Below are 16589 nucleotides of genomic sequence, written 5' to 3' on the forward strand. Positions count from 1 at the left end.
ATTGTATGATTGAGTTGACAATGGGGACACCTCCTCAAACCTCATATGGACAGTACTATATTGCTATACCAATTGCCTGAATGGGATGCCAGCTTCACATGAAGTCTACGGCTGTTTCAGGACACTGAATAACTAGGCCCCTTAACTAATATGTCAGGCCCAATGTTGCACATAAAGCAGATCAATTTAAATGGGAGTGGTATTACCCCTTAGAGCACCTCTAAACACTAATTTGATGACTGGACCTGGGAACACTAGATGGGAATGATGATACAGCAGCTTACAGACATATTTATGTCTGGGTAGAATAACACATATGGCTCTGTCACATGCGCATCTCCACATGCAGTCATACATATTGCTGGACACAGGTGATCAGCGTGTTTCTATGCACAACCCAAAGGCCAGATTTTTATAGTGGCAACTAGAGTACTACGTATTCCCAGTAGTCAACATACCTGTAGCACCTACTATATTGTCACAGCTGCTATACTGAGACAGCATACACCAAACTATCGGAGGAAAGTACATGGAGTCAGTCAGTACTTACCCCCTTGTGGCTGCTGTGCTGCCCTCAAACGCCCATCCACCTCAGGGTAGGCCACTGCCAAAATGTGGGCCATTAGGAGGGTCAGGGTCCAACGTCCACCCCTCCTTCTTTGGGAGGGCATCCCCAGCTGGACCTGAGCGGTCCTCCGGGCCCAGCGTCTCAGGTCCTCCCACCGCATTCTACAATGGGTGCTCCACTGGCTGTGGACCCCCAGGGTCCGCAGCTGCTTGGCGATGGCACTCCAAATCCCCTTCTTCTGATGGGTGTTGACCTGCATGGATGACACAGACAAAAGGAGAAAGTCATGTCCACATGCACCATACCAATAGGACTGCACAGTACACATCAGTGACAGCAAGTTGGGAACATATATCCATCCTCTCTTCTCACACGCCTTCACAAAATACCATCTGCATCCATCAACACCTTGACAAGTTTACATCAACGGTACACCGTCAAACACAACACCTATCACACATTGATATGACATTGGACTCACCTGCTCCTCAGGTGCTCCATGTAGCTGTTCATACAGGGTTAGGCCCTCCTCCACTAGCTTTTCCAGCTCTTCAGGGGTGAAGGCAGGGGCCCTTTCACCTGAAGGACGTGGCATGATAGGTCCCAGAGGCGGTACACAGCAGCTCAGGTAGAGGAGGTCTTGCTGGCAGCAGTGGCAGGAGTCAAGGGAGCAATACTGCAGAAGATGGCGGTCACAGCCGCCACGTACATGACCGTCCCCGCTGGCGGACATCCCCACTAGCCCAAGTCCGCCAATGGCACTAATGTCTTCCAACAGTAAGTTACACAGCGGTTGTGACCGCCTTCCGCCATGACGACTTCCCCCAGCGGACTTAGGTCACTTCCACCTGTCCAGTGCAGTAGGTCAGGCGCCTGCCATTTTGAGCACATTTCATGTATGGAAGTCTTTCCTAATCTGTGTCATATACTTAACCCTCCATTTTGCTGTACATCTGTACGTACTGCTCTCATGTTTGAGTGACATATTGTGCATATGTGCTGTAAAAGGTGTGTTGTGTGAGGACGTGGTGATAGCTCTGTACAGCTACTCAGAGGTTCCTATTTGTTGGAAAATTTCGAGAAAAGTCCAACAATATGTGAGATTTATGTATAACTGATAAGTCTTACACACATTGACAGTTACAGTTGTTACAAAAGTTATATCCCATTGTTATGGTTGGCAATGTGCTTCCAAGCTATGTGCTGTACTGTATATGTTAGCTGTATTAGCTGTCCTCTACAGCTAGATGTAGATGGTGTGAGGAGTGTAAGTAGCTGCACTTGATATATGGATTCTGCATATTGTCTGAATCGTCATACCATCATGGATCTTTGTGATCAGTTGGAGACAGATCTGATGCCTGCCATTCACAATTCCTATAACATACCTCCCATCGTTCAAGTATTGTCAGCGCTACACTTCCTGGCCAAGGGTCCTTTCAGAATATAGTGGGTCTAACAGCAGGGATGTCTCAGCTCATGTTCAGTATGGTTTTGAAGAATGTGCTGTGTGCATTGTTGAAACACCTGGACAGCTACATCAGATTTCTCCACTGAGCAGATTTGGCCTATGTGAAGGCAGACTTTTATGTGCTGGGACACATTTCACATATGGTAGGAACCATTGATGGCACCCATGTAGCCTTGGTCCCTCCCAGTGCAAATGAACAGGTATATAGCAACAGGAAAAACTACCACTCAATCAACATTCAGGTGGTGTGTCTGGCAGACCAGTACATCTCACAAGTCACAGCCAAGTATCCCAGATCTGTGCAATATTCCTTCATCATGAGAAACCGCAATGTCCCACTGCTAATGACACAACTTTACAAAGAGAAGTCCTGGCTGGTTGGTAAGTTACCATTTAACAGTGTGTTTGCGATTTATGTCTCCTGCCATCACATTATAGCATGTCACACATAGATGTTTGTGATGTTTTCGCAATGTGTTCACAGGTGACTCTGGCTATCCAAACCGTCCTTGGCTGTTGACACCAATGAGGTACCCAACCACACCAGGGGAAGTCCGCTACAATGAGGCACACAGGAGGACAAGGCGTGTAGTTGAGCGGACTTTTGGGTTCCTGAAGGTAAGATTTAGGTGCCTGGCATTCTCTGGAGGACCTCTCCACTAACTTGCCCCACAAGGTACGTCAGATAATAGTTGCCTCCTGCATGCTCCACAATCTAGCCCTGAGACATCAGATACCATGGGGAGCAGATGAGGGGGAAGCAGCTAAACCTGTGGCTGGAAACCCTGATGTGCCGAGTGATGAAGTGCCAGAGGATGAAGAAGCAGGTGACCCTAGGGAAGATCTCATCAATCAGAACTTCACCTGACACACGGGGATGGGAAGTAGACCTATTGTTCTGATGTAGGTGTACAACCAGATGTAGATGGCTGGCATCACACCTCCTTACTTGCTTCATCTGTGGGGGTGTAATGAGCTCCAATGCCTATGAGTTAGTTGTGAATGTAGACTGACAGTATTGTGTACGGGACAGATTGTTCTGTATTCTAATGTATTGTTACAGCAGATGCTAACTTACACTTCTGGTAATGATTTCTGAGATGTGAGGTATATTTTTGTGCAATCTCCTATCCTCTTTCCCTTTCAATCACAGATTTGCCTAGATCCTGTTTGGCTCTGCAACATTGACTTGAGGAATACTCTGTCAGAAGCAGATGGTAATTGCTGACAGACATGAGAGGTTACATGACAGATGCCTGGTAATATTAGTTTAGTTTAAGTGGGGTGTAACCTTGATAGTTTAACCATCATTAAACAGGGGTGGTAGAGGAGGATCTTTTTCTTTCACCTGTGGGGTAGAGGAGGATGTCATATGGTGTATTATGTTTCTGGAGAAGTGGCTGGCACATGTGTAAAGGTTGGATCATAGCCTCTCACTTCACAATAGGTGGCGTGAATTGTGATCGCCACTGGATCTAGCTGTCATTTTGTTTTGACTTTGCAGTCCAAGGTGCATGTCACTGTAGACTGACATAGGTGAGTGACAAACTTGCAGGTATGAGACCAATGTTAGTGTATGGTTTCAGTACTGGGCACCTCTGTTATAATCTTTGTATGTTTCATGGGATATGTGATTTAGAAGCTATGGTATAGGTATGTAAAGTGTGCCCCTGCTTGTAGGTAGATTACCATGAGCCTGGCTTCTGTATCCTTTGTCTTTGCATTTTATGACACCATTGCATACATACTCAGTCATGCTCTATGTGCTAAATGCAATACTGACTATACATTTGTGTTCATCTGTATTTCAGCCTCTTTTACATCTGTCCTGTTACATTTCTGTTATAATGAGTTTCCTGCTGATGGAGTCCCCATCCATTACAATGGCTGTTCAATACAGGGGGAATTTCCACACTACAATTGGCATGCATAACTATTGTACATGGATTAGAAAAAACACGTACATAGTACATTAAGTGTGGTTTATTGCGCATATCAAAAGGAAAACTGTAACCATTATACTAATATATCTGAACATAACAGCGATGGGTGAAGTCATGGTGGAGGATTTCATCAGGGTAGCTGCTACACCATCGGTAACACAACTCCAATGTCCTTGTACCCTGGAAAAATAGAGTTAGCTTTCAGAACAGTCAACAGGGTGTATGTGTGGCACACCAGTGGGCCTAATCAGGAGAGGTTCACTTCCTGGCAGTGGGTTTGGTCTTGGCATCTGCTCCTGCTGGATGTCTGGGTGGACATCCACGTTTGCGGGGGGGTTCATCAGCTACAGAGGGAGGGTTGTCTGAGGCATGAGCTTCCCCTGGCAGGGACTCCATTCTACTAGCAGCCCCAGATGTTGAAGGCACAGATGATAGATTGCTAATGGAAGGGGCCACATGGTGTGTAGAGAAACTAATTAGGGTGGTATTGATGCCCCTCAGGACCCCTGCAATGGTAGCCATATGGGCATTTTGTGCTTGCCACTGCTGCATGACTTCCTGGTGGTGGTCCCTCTGCAGCCTTTGATTTTCCCCCAACATGGTAATGATTTGGCCCAGCCTCTCTTGGGAACCTGGTTATGCTCCCAAGACTTGGGAGATGGTTTCCTGTTCAATTGTGTTCCTTTGAGAGCCCATCCTCTGGTCCACAGCATCCCTCCCACATGCCCTTCCCCCATGTGCCACTGGCACAGTGTGTCCACTGCTGGTGGTTGCAGGTCCATTATTGTCAGGGGTGGCAAGGTGAGACTCTGGTACCTGTACTGTGGGGCACACAACAGATGACACAGTCCTTGGGACACAGGTTTGGGAGCGAATGGTTGCCTGTGATGTTGACGCAACAGGGTTGGTAGGAGTTGATGTGGGGAGGGTGAGGCTGAGAGTCACTGACTGACCAGGTGTCCTAGATGGGCCAGGTTGTTTGACAGTGTCCAGACATCCAAAGCTGTTGTCCTCACTGGGGCCTTCATCCTGAGGGGGACTGACAGTCTCAGGTATTCGCTCCATGGTGGCAATGGCGAGGTTACATGTGGAGGGAGAGAGACACAGAGTTTAGGTTAAAATGTGTGTTTAGTTGTGTTTGTGTAAGATGTAGACAGTGGCTTAACATGATTCCCTGCAATGACATTGACAGCTGCTGCACAGCATACCTCTGTTGGACATACAACTCTATGACTTGATTTCCGTACTCCATGTTTAGAATTGTTATACTAGATTGCACTGCAGATCTGATTTTGTCTGATTATTGACATGACTGTTTACCTCTGTTACCTAGTGAATAGTCAGGCTTGCTAGATGTCACACATTAAAGCAGCACAATGCACAATGGTGTCTTAGTGGGAACACAGTATGTGGGTATGCAAGGGAAATTGTCCTGTATCTAGATGTTATGCATGTGCATCGACTCAACCATCTTACTTTCCAAACCAGGTCAGTCTATTTTTGGCTTGGATATTTGATTTGTAGCCAGTAGGAATGGTCACTCAGCGCTAGCTGTGTTTCGCTTTGGTTGCTATTGTGAGTGTGCCATTGCATTGCTGTCATTGCCATGTACTGGTCCTCCTTGGAACAATCTAGGTGGTGTAGCTAGTAATTTAGTTGTACATGCACTACATATGATGTGCTGTGCACATTCCAGGTTTTCACAATGATGGGTTACGGCATTCTGGGAGTCGTAGTGATATGATCAGACTAAAGGTTGACGTGCCATTTCCAAGGGCTGTGAGGGCAGTTGGGCTCAGTGGAGAGGGGGCATGCTAGGGAGGGGTTTTGGGTGCTTTGGTGGGAGATGTAGGGGCATGCTAGGGAGGGGTTTTGGGTGCTTTGGTGGGAGATGTAGGGGCTAAAATAATTTATTAGGGTGGGTTTGGGTGGTGAGGAAGCATGCAGGACAATACAATTGTATGACATTAATGTTGTGGATACTTACCAGACTCCGGTCTCCCAGGTATGCCTGTGAGGCCCTCAGGATGCAGTATGTCCAATACCTTCTCCTCCCGTGATGTAAAGACATGGGGAGAAGGTGGGGGCCCACCACCAGTCTTCTGTACAGCTTGCTGGTTCCTGGATGGCATGGAACTCACCTTTCCCCATAGGTCGTTCCACCTCTTTCTGATGTCCTCCCTTGTGCGTGGATGGCTGCCTACAGAATTGACCCCGTCGACAATTTTTTGTCACAGCTCCATTTTCCTGGCAATAGATGTTTGTTACATCTGTGCTCCGAACAGGTGTGGCTCTACCCTTACAATTTCATCCACTGAGACCCTTAACTCGTCATCGGTGAAACGTGGGTGTTTTTGTGGGGACATGGTTGTTGTTGTGTCGATGGTGTGTTATGAGTACAAGGGTGCAGTGTTGGGTAATTGGTGAGGTGTAGGTGCTGCGATGTGAATTAGAGACGGTCGTAGCGGTTTGTGAGTGTTAGTGATGTGTGTATTGTGATAGTTGTGCTTATGTGGGGTGTGTGCTAAGTGAAATGTGTATGTGTGCCTATAGTGTACAAGTACAGCTTCTATTCTTTTTTGGCGTCTCGGTGTTTGTGTATGGCATTCTGGATGCAAAGGGTTGTGTAGGGGTGTATATATAGTGCTGTGAGTAGGTGTGTCTGGTGTGTGGATGTGTGCCAAGTGTGGGGTATTCAAGCTATCCAACGTGATTCTGTGTTCTGACAAAAGTGAGTTATGACTGCCGCATTTTGGACCGCCAATGGTTTTCCACCATGGAAGAACCGCTGTGGCAATTTGTGGATCGTAATTTGGTGGGTGGAATTGTGTTGGGCCGGTGGTGGGACCGCCTCTTTTCCATCCTCCAGGATACTGTTGGTTTTGGAAATTTGCCTGTTTTTTGTCGGACTTCATAGTGTATCTCTTAATACGGCAGTCAGAAGACTACCAAAGCCGTAATGAGGCCCCTTATTTTTTTTTTTTAACTGCAGTGCTTTTTTACAATTTCGTGAATTGCTGTTTACTAATCTTCTGTAACCATACTAGTTATTGAGGGCCAGATGTAGAACCATTTTTAGCGGTCGCAAACAGTGATTTGGTCCGTTTGCGAGTGTTAGAACGGCCTCTGGCTTGTACAAACCCTATTTTGTGAGTCAGTAATCTATTACCGACTCGCAAAATAGGGTTTGTGAGTTGCTATAGGAAGGGGCGTGCTAAGGGCATCCTTTCTTAATAGTGAGTGGAGGAGGATGTACAATTGTTTTGCGACCAGAATGCATTTGCAGGACAATCACAGTTTACTGTCTACTTCAAATAAGTGGTAAACCAGTCGCAGACTGGAAGGGGTCCCCAGGGGATACCGCCCCCTTTGTGAATGGTAGCGGAATTGTTTTTTAAGAGCAGGCAGTGGTCCCACGGATCACTGCCTACCCTTAAAAAATGAAACTGAAACATTTCATTTTTCTTTATGAAACACATCCCATCTTCCTTTAAGGAAAATGGGCTGCATTAAAAAAAATAAACTGCTTTATTTAAAACACCCATTTTCATTGGGTTGCAAATTGCGACCTGCCTCATAAATTTTAATGAGGCAGGTCCCTTATGACCAATTTGGGAATTGCAAACAGTGTCTCAGACACTGTTGTACATTAGTGTTTTGCGACTTGCAATTTGAGTCACTAAAAACACAAATCGTGAGTCGCAAACCCTGAGGGTCGTACATCTGGCCCTTAGTTCTGTAGTGCACTTTGTTGATTCTTAAACAGAACTTAGTGAAAATTAGTCATTTTTTGAAAATTAGAGCATTGAATATGTTATTTTGATATAAAGAAGTTGTGGGGAGTAAAAGTAAAAAAAAAAGGCAAACATGCATCACAAACTCCACCACTAAGAAATGTTATTTAAGTATTTTTAAATTGCCAGTAGCAAAAGAAGTACATCCATTAATAATCAGCAGTACTACATCACCAATTGAAATATATGTAGTCACCACCATTCTCAAAATTACTCTAAAGCATTACTAAGACTCAAAATATGTCCCAGGTTGTTCTGTGCAGATTAATTTTCCTGGTTGTCCCATTGCATTCATCCAAAACATTGCTAAGTCTCAAAAATGATCACAGTCTCTGTGCAAATACATTTTCATAAACATCCCAATGAATTGATGCCTTGATAATCTGATGATGCGCAATCTTGGCACTGAAGTAGCCAACATGTGATTCGCAGAATCTCAGCTTCTTCAGGACAAATCTGAACTTACATACAAACAAATAAGTATCTTCATCAATCACTGTTTGTAGGTCAGTGCAGACATCATCAAACTCCAATAAATAATGCGTCTAAAAAAACATGTGCATATCCCACTAGTTATTAATTTAAAATACCAGCTTTAGAGTCACATGATTCACAACATGTTCCGACATAAACCTCAGAGCTGAAAACATCCAAAAAGTGGGAACATCTAATTGTTCAAATTATTGTTTAGATTAACTAAATGTATTATTACTATGTTTTATGTAATAATTTAACTGTACCATTTTTAAAATTAAACTGTGCTAGTATTTTTTTCTAATATTTTTATTTTGTGTGGGATGTTTGGGCTTTAGGGTAGCAGGGTGGGAACAGTTTTAATTTGATATCGTTTTTTATGTTTTAATTACAAAGTATGGATTTACATTATTTATAATCTTAATTTTTAATGCTGTAATGTATTTTCTAATTATTTAAATTATATGTCTTAGAGTATTTGATATGTTTTACAGTATTTTATATTAGTAATATATTTATTGAAATACATGTTTATGTTTTTATGTCTATACTTACTTTTTCTAGGATTGGGAATAATAAAACTGACTCTTCCAAAGTCCAGTTCTTTCCTTACTTTTGCTAAGGTAGGATTAGGAATAATAAATACACCACATCCAAATTCCAGCGCTTTCTATGCTATTGCTTCAGCTGGAGTGGGAAGTAAATTTTACCCCTCTACAGTACAACACTTTCCGTTCTGTTGCTTAGATTGTAGTGGGAATGGTAAATCCGTCCCCTTCAAAGTCTAAAGTTATTTAGGCTGTAGTAGCAGTGCTATTGTTTTGTTTACGTTGTATTTCATTTTTGTTTGAAAACAGTCAGAGTGGTGTTTTATGTGTATTTTTTGTTTAGTGTTACTTCAGAGTTAGTAATGCGAGTACTTTGTTCTTTGTTTTAAACTAGTATGTATTAATTATCAATGTTTGTAGTATATCATTTATATTTGTGTGGAACTATGTTAACTTTTTTGTGATTTATTTTGTTATTTTAGTGTTAATGATATTTTCTATTTTATGTTTAAAGTTTTTTTCAGTGTTTGAGTAATATTATAATGTATTTTAATAATGTTATAATTTTATTGTATTTTTTACTTTTTAAAATATAGGTACTGTATTTAATTACTTGTAATTATTAGTAGTATTTTTATATTTTTATTATGCATGCTTATTCAATAATTGCACTTGTTTACATGTTATATTTATTATGTTTTACATTGATTTTAACTCCTTGGGTGTCCTGGACTTAACGGTTACGTCCTGGGCAGCACCGCTCGGGTGCCCAGGAAGTATCCGTTACGTCCAGATAGGAGCCCACGGGGGAAGCGCTAGCGCTCATCCTGGGGGCCTGGCACCTCCCTCCCCTGGGCAGGGATGGAAGGGAATCGCTTCCCCTTCCACCCTGACCCCCCTGTGGCATCTGATGATGTCAGCGCACATGGAGGGGCTGAGAAAGGCATCAAAGGAAAGGCCTTTCCTTTCCTTTGATGTCTTTCTCAGCATTTCTGCTGCCCGATCTCGAAGCCCACTAGACACCAGGGATTTTTGGGGGTTTTTTGTAATTGAATAAGGGAAGCGCCCCTTGGGAAAGGGCTGCTCCCCAGGGGGGAAATATATTTTGGGCCATTTCTGCGCTCCCCCGCGGGGGGCAGAAACCGGTAGACACCAGGGATATTTTTATTTTATTTTATTTTTTATATATGTGGGGAGCAACCCATTAGACAAGGGTCGCTCCCTTGGGAGCAAATTTACATTTTAGGCCATTTCTGCCCCCCTTGGGGGAAGATCAGCTTATTTCTATTAAGCCGATCTGCCCCTGGGCGGGGGTGGGGCTACGGGGGGCAGAAACCACTTAGGCACCAGGATTGGTGTGTGTGTATGTGTGTTTTTTGTTTGGGGGGCAGCCCCTTGGGCAAGGGTCGCTCCCTAAGGGGGCACATTACTGTTGGCCATATCTGCCCCCCCCCCCTTGGAGGCAGATCGGCCTATATTTGAAAGGCCCATCTGCCCCAAAGGAGGGCAGAAAGCCCACCAGAGACTAGGAAAGATTTTTTTCCCCAAAATAAGTGGGGAGAAAGTTGTTATGCCCACTAGTGGGCAGATGGGGCAGTTACCCCCGATCCACACCCCAAGGGGGCAGAAAGTCTACTAGATGCCAGGTAATTAAACAAAAAATAGCTACCAAGCAGTATGGGCCTAGTTATGCCCCCACCCCAACTGAAGGGGGTAATAGTCTTTCAGCTCTCCCCCCGCACACTAAAACATCTTATCCCACGGCAAGCAAGAGGACATTTGATTATTTTGGGTTTTGGTTTTACATTTGGGCCATGAGAGCTTAGCTACCTCTCGGAATAGTCCTACTTGTAATGGTGAGGGCTGCACTTTTTGGACTTTGGGATGCTGCCAGGTAGAAAAATCCACAAGACCTAGATGTATCTGAAAAATAAACATCTGGGTGATTCCATGGTGGTGTGCTTTACATGCACCCGCACCATTTTCTTACCCACAATGCCCTACAAACCTCCAACTTTGCTGGAAATCACACATTTTTGTGATGGAAACTTCTGGAATCTGAAGGAATCCACAAAATTCCTACCACCCAGCATTGTCTTATCTATACCGATAAAAATTCTGCTGCACTTGTCAGCCTAAAAATGTTTTTTTCCAAACTGCCCTTTTGGACCCGCTTGGTTCCCCCTCAATTTTAACATGTTTTTGGCTCTTCCCTGTCACAGACACTTGGCCCACACACAAGTGAGGTATCATTTTTACCGAGAGACTAAGGGGAACATTGGGTGGTAGGCAATTTGTCCCGGTGCAGTGATCTGAATATGATTTTCTTTAGCTAAATTTGAGGTTTGCTGAGGATTCTGGATAAGAAAACACTGGGGTATCCACGCAAGTCACACCTCCCTGGACTCCCTCGGGTGACTAGTTTTCAGACATGTCTGGGTTTGGTAGGTTTCCCTAGATGGCTGCGGAGCCCAAGACCAAAAACTCAGGTGCCCCCCTACACCCCGCAAAAACAGGTAGTTTTGTATTTGATAATTTTGATGTGTTGAGATACTGTTTTGGGGCATTTCCTTTTGCGGGCACTAAGCCTACCCACACAAGTGAGGTACCATTTTTATCGGGAGACTTGGGGGAACACTGGGTGGAAGGACATTTGTGGCTCCTCTCAGACTGCAGAAACTTCTGTCACTGAAATGTGAGGAAAAAGTGTGTTTTTTGGGCCAACTTGTGAGGTTTGCAAAGGTAACAGAACCTGGTGAGAGCCCCACAAGTCACCCCATCTTGGATTCCCCTGGGTGTCTAGTTTTAAAAAATGCGCAGGTTTGGTAGGGTTTCCTAGGTGCCAGCTGAGCTAGAGGCCAAAATCTACAACTTGGCACTTTCCAAAAAACAGCTCTGTTTTCTTTGGGAAAATGTGAAGTATCCATGTTGTGTTTTGGGGCGTTTCCTGTTGCGGGCGCTAGGCCTATCCACACAAGTGAGGTACCATTTTTATCAGGAGACTTGGGGGAACGCTGGGTGGAAGAGAATTTGTGGCTTCTCTCAGATTCCAGAACTTTCTCTCCCCGAAATGTGAGGAAAAAGTGTTTTCTTTTGGCTAAATTTTGAGGTTTGCAAAGGATTCTGGATAACAGAACCTGGTCAGAGCCCCACAAGTCCCCCCATCTTGGATTCCCCTGGGTGTCTAGTTTTCAAAAATGTGCAGGTTTGGTAGGTTTTCCTAGGTGCCGGCTGAGCTAGAGGCCAAAATCTACAGCTCAGCACTTTACATAAAACACATACGATTTCAATGTAAAAATGTGATGTGTCCTGATTGCGTTTCCTGTCGCGAGCATTAGGCCTATCCATGCACCCATTTTTATCGGGAGACTTGGGGGGGGGGGGGGGGAGCACAGAATAGCAAAACAAGTGTTATTGCCCCTTGCCTTTCTCTACATTTTTTCCTTCCAAATGTAAGACAGTATGTAAAAAAGAAGTCTATTTGAGAAATGTCCTGTAATTCACATGCTATTATGGGCACCCTGGAATTCAGAGATGTGCAAATAAGCACTGCTTCTCAACACCTTATCTTGTGCCCATGTTTGAAATACAAAGGTTTTCTTGATACCTATTTTTCACTCTTTATATTTCAGCAAAAGAATTGCTGTATACCCGGTATAGAATAAAAACTCATTGCAAGGTGCAGCTCATCTATTGGCTCTGGGTACCTAGGTTTCTTGATGAACCTATAAGCCCTATATATACCCGCAACCAGAAGAGTCCAGCAGACGTAATGGTATATTGCTTTCAAAAATCTGACACTGCAGGAAAAAGTAACAGAGTAAAAAGTTGAGAAAAATGGCTGTTTTTTCAACTCAATTTCAATATTTGTTTTGTTTCAGCTGTTATTTTCTGTAGGAAAACCTTGTTAGATCTACACAAATTACCTCTTGCTGAATTTAGAATTTTGTCTACGTTTTAGAAATATTTAGCTTTCTGGGATCCAGCGTTGGTTTCACACCCATTTCTGTCACTAACTGGAAGGAGGCTGAAGGCACAAAATTTTTTACAAAATGGGGTATGACCCAGTAAAATACCAAACTTGTGTTGAAAAATTGGATTTTCTGGTTCAAGTCTGCCTGTTCCTGAAAGCTGTGAAACTGGTGATTTTAGCACGCAGACCCTTTGTTGATGCCATTTTCAGGGAAAAAACATAAGCCTTCTTTTGCAGCACTTTTTCCCCATTTTTAGGGTTGAGCCTGCGTCGCTTGCGCATGCGTTTTGCTAATCGAGACGCTTTAGTTACTAAAAAGGGCTCGGAGCCCCGTCCACGTCACGTCATTGGTTCATGGGCTTGCCTGTTAGAATCTGCTTGATTTCATTAGTGGAAGGCATGCATCGAGCGCATCGACCAAGTACAGAAAACATGCGAGGCTCGCTGTTTTCCGTCCGGCCCGTGGACTCCTTTTTCTCTCTTTTCCCAGCGCCATCTTGCTTGGCAGAAGTTGAGCGCTTTCCATAATATCAACCCTGTGACACAGTTAATTGCACTTTTCCGGTTAGTCCATAAATGCACTTTTGCTGATAGGTTTAATTACCAGTGAAAAGTCAGGTTAGGAGTTTACAACGCTGTCAGCTCTAACACAAGCAAACGCGAGACCCGTTGCATTGCAAATGCTTGTTTTGCATTATTTTGGCTAATTTCTTGGTGTCCTTCAGGGCCCCCACCCCACCCCCCCAAAGTCTGGGTACCTCTAGAATCCCTAGAATGTTGGGAAAAGATGCAAATTTGTTGTGGGTAGCTTATGTGGACAAAATGTTATGAGGGCCTAAGCGCGAACTGCCCCAAATAGCCAAAAAAAGGCCTGGCACCTGAGGGGAAAAGGCCTGGCAACGAAGGGGATAAAGTTAAATGTTTTATATTTTTAAGTTACAAAATATATTTATATAGCTTTTGTATTAAATGTATGTTTTTAAACTTAACTTTTTAAAGTAAATATATTTTTTATAGTTTCCATAATGTTAAATATTTTAAATTCTGTATACTTACCTATGCAGTGACAGTATTTTGTTTCACAAGATTTTTTTAGTTAATATTTTTGTATTTTATATATTTAGTATGTAAAGTCAATATTTATGCCCTCACTTTTAGGGGGGGGGGATATTTAATACTGCAATGGTATTGCAGTCACTATTACGCCAGAAGCAGATATAGACCAGAATGTTAAAAGTGTAATGCACATGGAGTGGTGGACACTGCATTAAGATAGGTACTTTTCAAATGAGTGACACCAAGACCTGTTTTGTGGCTGCACGATGTGAATTGACCAAACCTTTTTTTGTCATTCCACGGGAGTAACCGTTATTATGCTGAGGTTTTGTGGACTTGCGTGCATTTTCTGTGGCTCTGGAATGTTTTTGTTACTATGACTTGGTGTCGAGTCAGACCGATTTCGGTGTCCTCTAAGTGTTGTTCCTGGCCCATATCCTAAAGTACATTTGTGCTCAGGTATTCTCTTTATTCTGGATACATAGCCAAATGTGTGGTAGGAAGGGATACCCAACAGTGGAATAAAGTTGGTATTTGAATGTGTACCAATTTTGCAGCTAATTAGAATAAACATCCAACTCCTTATAAAAAGCAACAAATTGCATTGGTTCATTAAGCAACAATGTTGACATTGGTCATCTTCTAGTCTGGTGACTATGAAATAGTTGTCAGGATGACACATCTACACTGCCAGTGGGTTGCTGCCATCACTGGTGTAGAGAGTTTGCTGAACGTGCTAGCAGACATGCTAGTGTGCGTATGTGAGCAGTTGCATTTTGGTTTAGAGCTCCCTGCTGGGTCGGAGCATGGCCAGCTGGTTGAGGAGTGTTGATGTTTATACCATTCCCTTGCATGTTTGTTCAGAAAGATGCAGGCGTTTAGCAACAAAGGTGAGTGCGCAGGTGCGAATGTTGGCATGGTGACCTATAATATAATGCAGGGCTCAATAGTTTGTGCGGGGCTCGAGCATACAAGTAAAAGCACTATCTGTTGCAAATTGTGCACACATAAAATTCGTGCACTCAGAAGCCAATACAGACATGTTTCAGGGGCATTTAGTAGCAGGATCTGAAAATAATTTTGCACATCATCAGCTCACTCACGGGCCCCTGCATAATGCCAATAGTAATTCCAGTCTTGCTGGCTTATGACAATAGGAGCCACCTATTGTGAATGCAAGGGTAACTGGGAGGTATTTGCTTGCTGACATGTGGCTCATCCTGTGGTTCATCCTGTGGTGGAACACAGTTGCATCAGGATGCAGACCTTTGGGTAGGTGGGAGCTCACTGACGTTGAGTGACAAATTTGGGAGGCTTTCTGAGGGCACAGCGGCGTTTAACAATGTGGAGTCAATGTTGAACATGGTTCCCGACTGGGTGGTGGCAGTCGGAGTCGTGGTCAGCCACTGCGGCGCTGAGTTTAGCGATGCCGTGCTGATCACAAGTCCTCTTTCTGCCAGCCTTTTCATGACTGGGTCTCCTCCATCAGAAGGCTGGTGGAAAGCCAGTGCTGGGGCCACCGCTGTGCAGGGGTCCCCCTGCCAGCACCCTCGAAATGTGCACTGGTCCGACTTACTGAAACACCATAATACGATGTGCCCGCCGGTCAGCCCAGTGGAAACATCGTAATAAAACTGAGAGGGAGGCCAATGTTATCATGGCAGCCTCCTCCTAGCACCCTCCTCCCCATGGCTTTGACGGTAACCTTATTCCGACCGCCAAAGTCATAATCAGGTCTTAAATCCAGAGATTGTTACTGGGATCTATTTTTCCAAGCTGTATATAATCTACAATATACTTTTTGGCCTTTAAGCTTTTATGAGGACCAAACGCCATAACTGCCTACATTTCTAATCAAATATGTGTGTAAACAAATAAGCATTGGTAGAGCCAGAAAGTCTGGCTTCTATTTTCAGTCCTGACTAAAACACTTTAAAAAAAAAAAGCCAACACTGTGAAAAAATATTGCCGTCTGTATACAGTGTACGTATGGGTTTAATAATCACTTACCACACATTTGAGATGTAAATTAGTTTATCATGCATTGCAATTGAAGTATTCCATAGGAGATGGATTGACACATCAGACATCCATAGACATGGGCTGCACGAGAAATCCTTCTCAAGGTGTAGTCAAAGCCAAATCTAAGTATATTTTAATGAATTGGTAGGTCATGTACACAGCTGTGCTGTCAAACAAGACTTATATTTGTTTCTGTGGTCACATCTATACGTGGCAGTTCAGACTGGACTGTTCCTGTTGGATCAAGACCACACTGACTTACATATGGTTATTTCCTGAATGTTCAGAGATGTTCAGACTGTAATATGCTATTTATTACTATGCTGAGTGTGGGCAGTGTCCGTGACTCTCCAGAGATGATGCCCATCCCTTCCCTGAATACTGGTAACAAATAGCATATTGCACCCTGTAGATCTAAATAACTGATAATTGCATGGCATTTTTATGTTTATTTGATTAAAAAAAGATATTTAACCAACACCAGGATGCAGGGGTTTAAAATTGTGTACTAAGGTAAAATAACATTGACCATAAGGAGAAAAGGTTTTATGTCATCTGTGATTGTAAAATGTAATCTTTGAGACGGGGAACATGCACCTATTGTCCAATTAAAATGTGTAAGATATAGCAAAGACTGTGAAGATGATGGTAACCCCACTTCGTAACTACTAAACTTCAGAATGAGCATCATGGCTGCAGATAATTGCATGTAGTTTGAGTCACTTTTATTAATTTGTGCT

General features: G+C 43.5%; 1 protein-coding gene across 4 annotated transcripts in view; it reads left to right on the plus strand.

Moving 5' to 3' along the window:
- TMEM220 (transmembrane protein 220) overlaps positions 1–16589 on the plus strand; it is a 178758-nt gene that overhangs the window by 150652 nt on the left and 11517 nt on the right. The window lies entirely within an intron of this gene.

This window comes from Pleurodeles waltl, chromosome 7 (genome assembly GCF_031143425.1).
Source record: "Pleurodeles waltl isolate 20211129_DDA chromosome 7, aPleWal1.hap1.20221129, whole genome shotgun sequence".
Classification (NCBI taxonomy): domain Eukaryota; kingdom Metazoa; phylum Chordata; class Amphibia; order Caudata; family Salamandridae; genus Pleurodeles; species Pleurodeles waltl.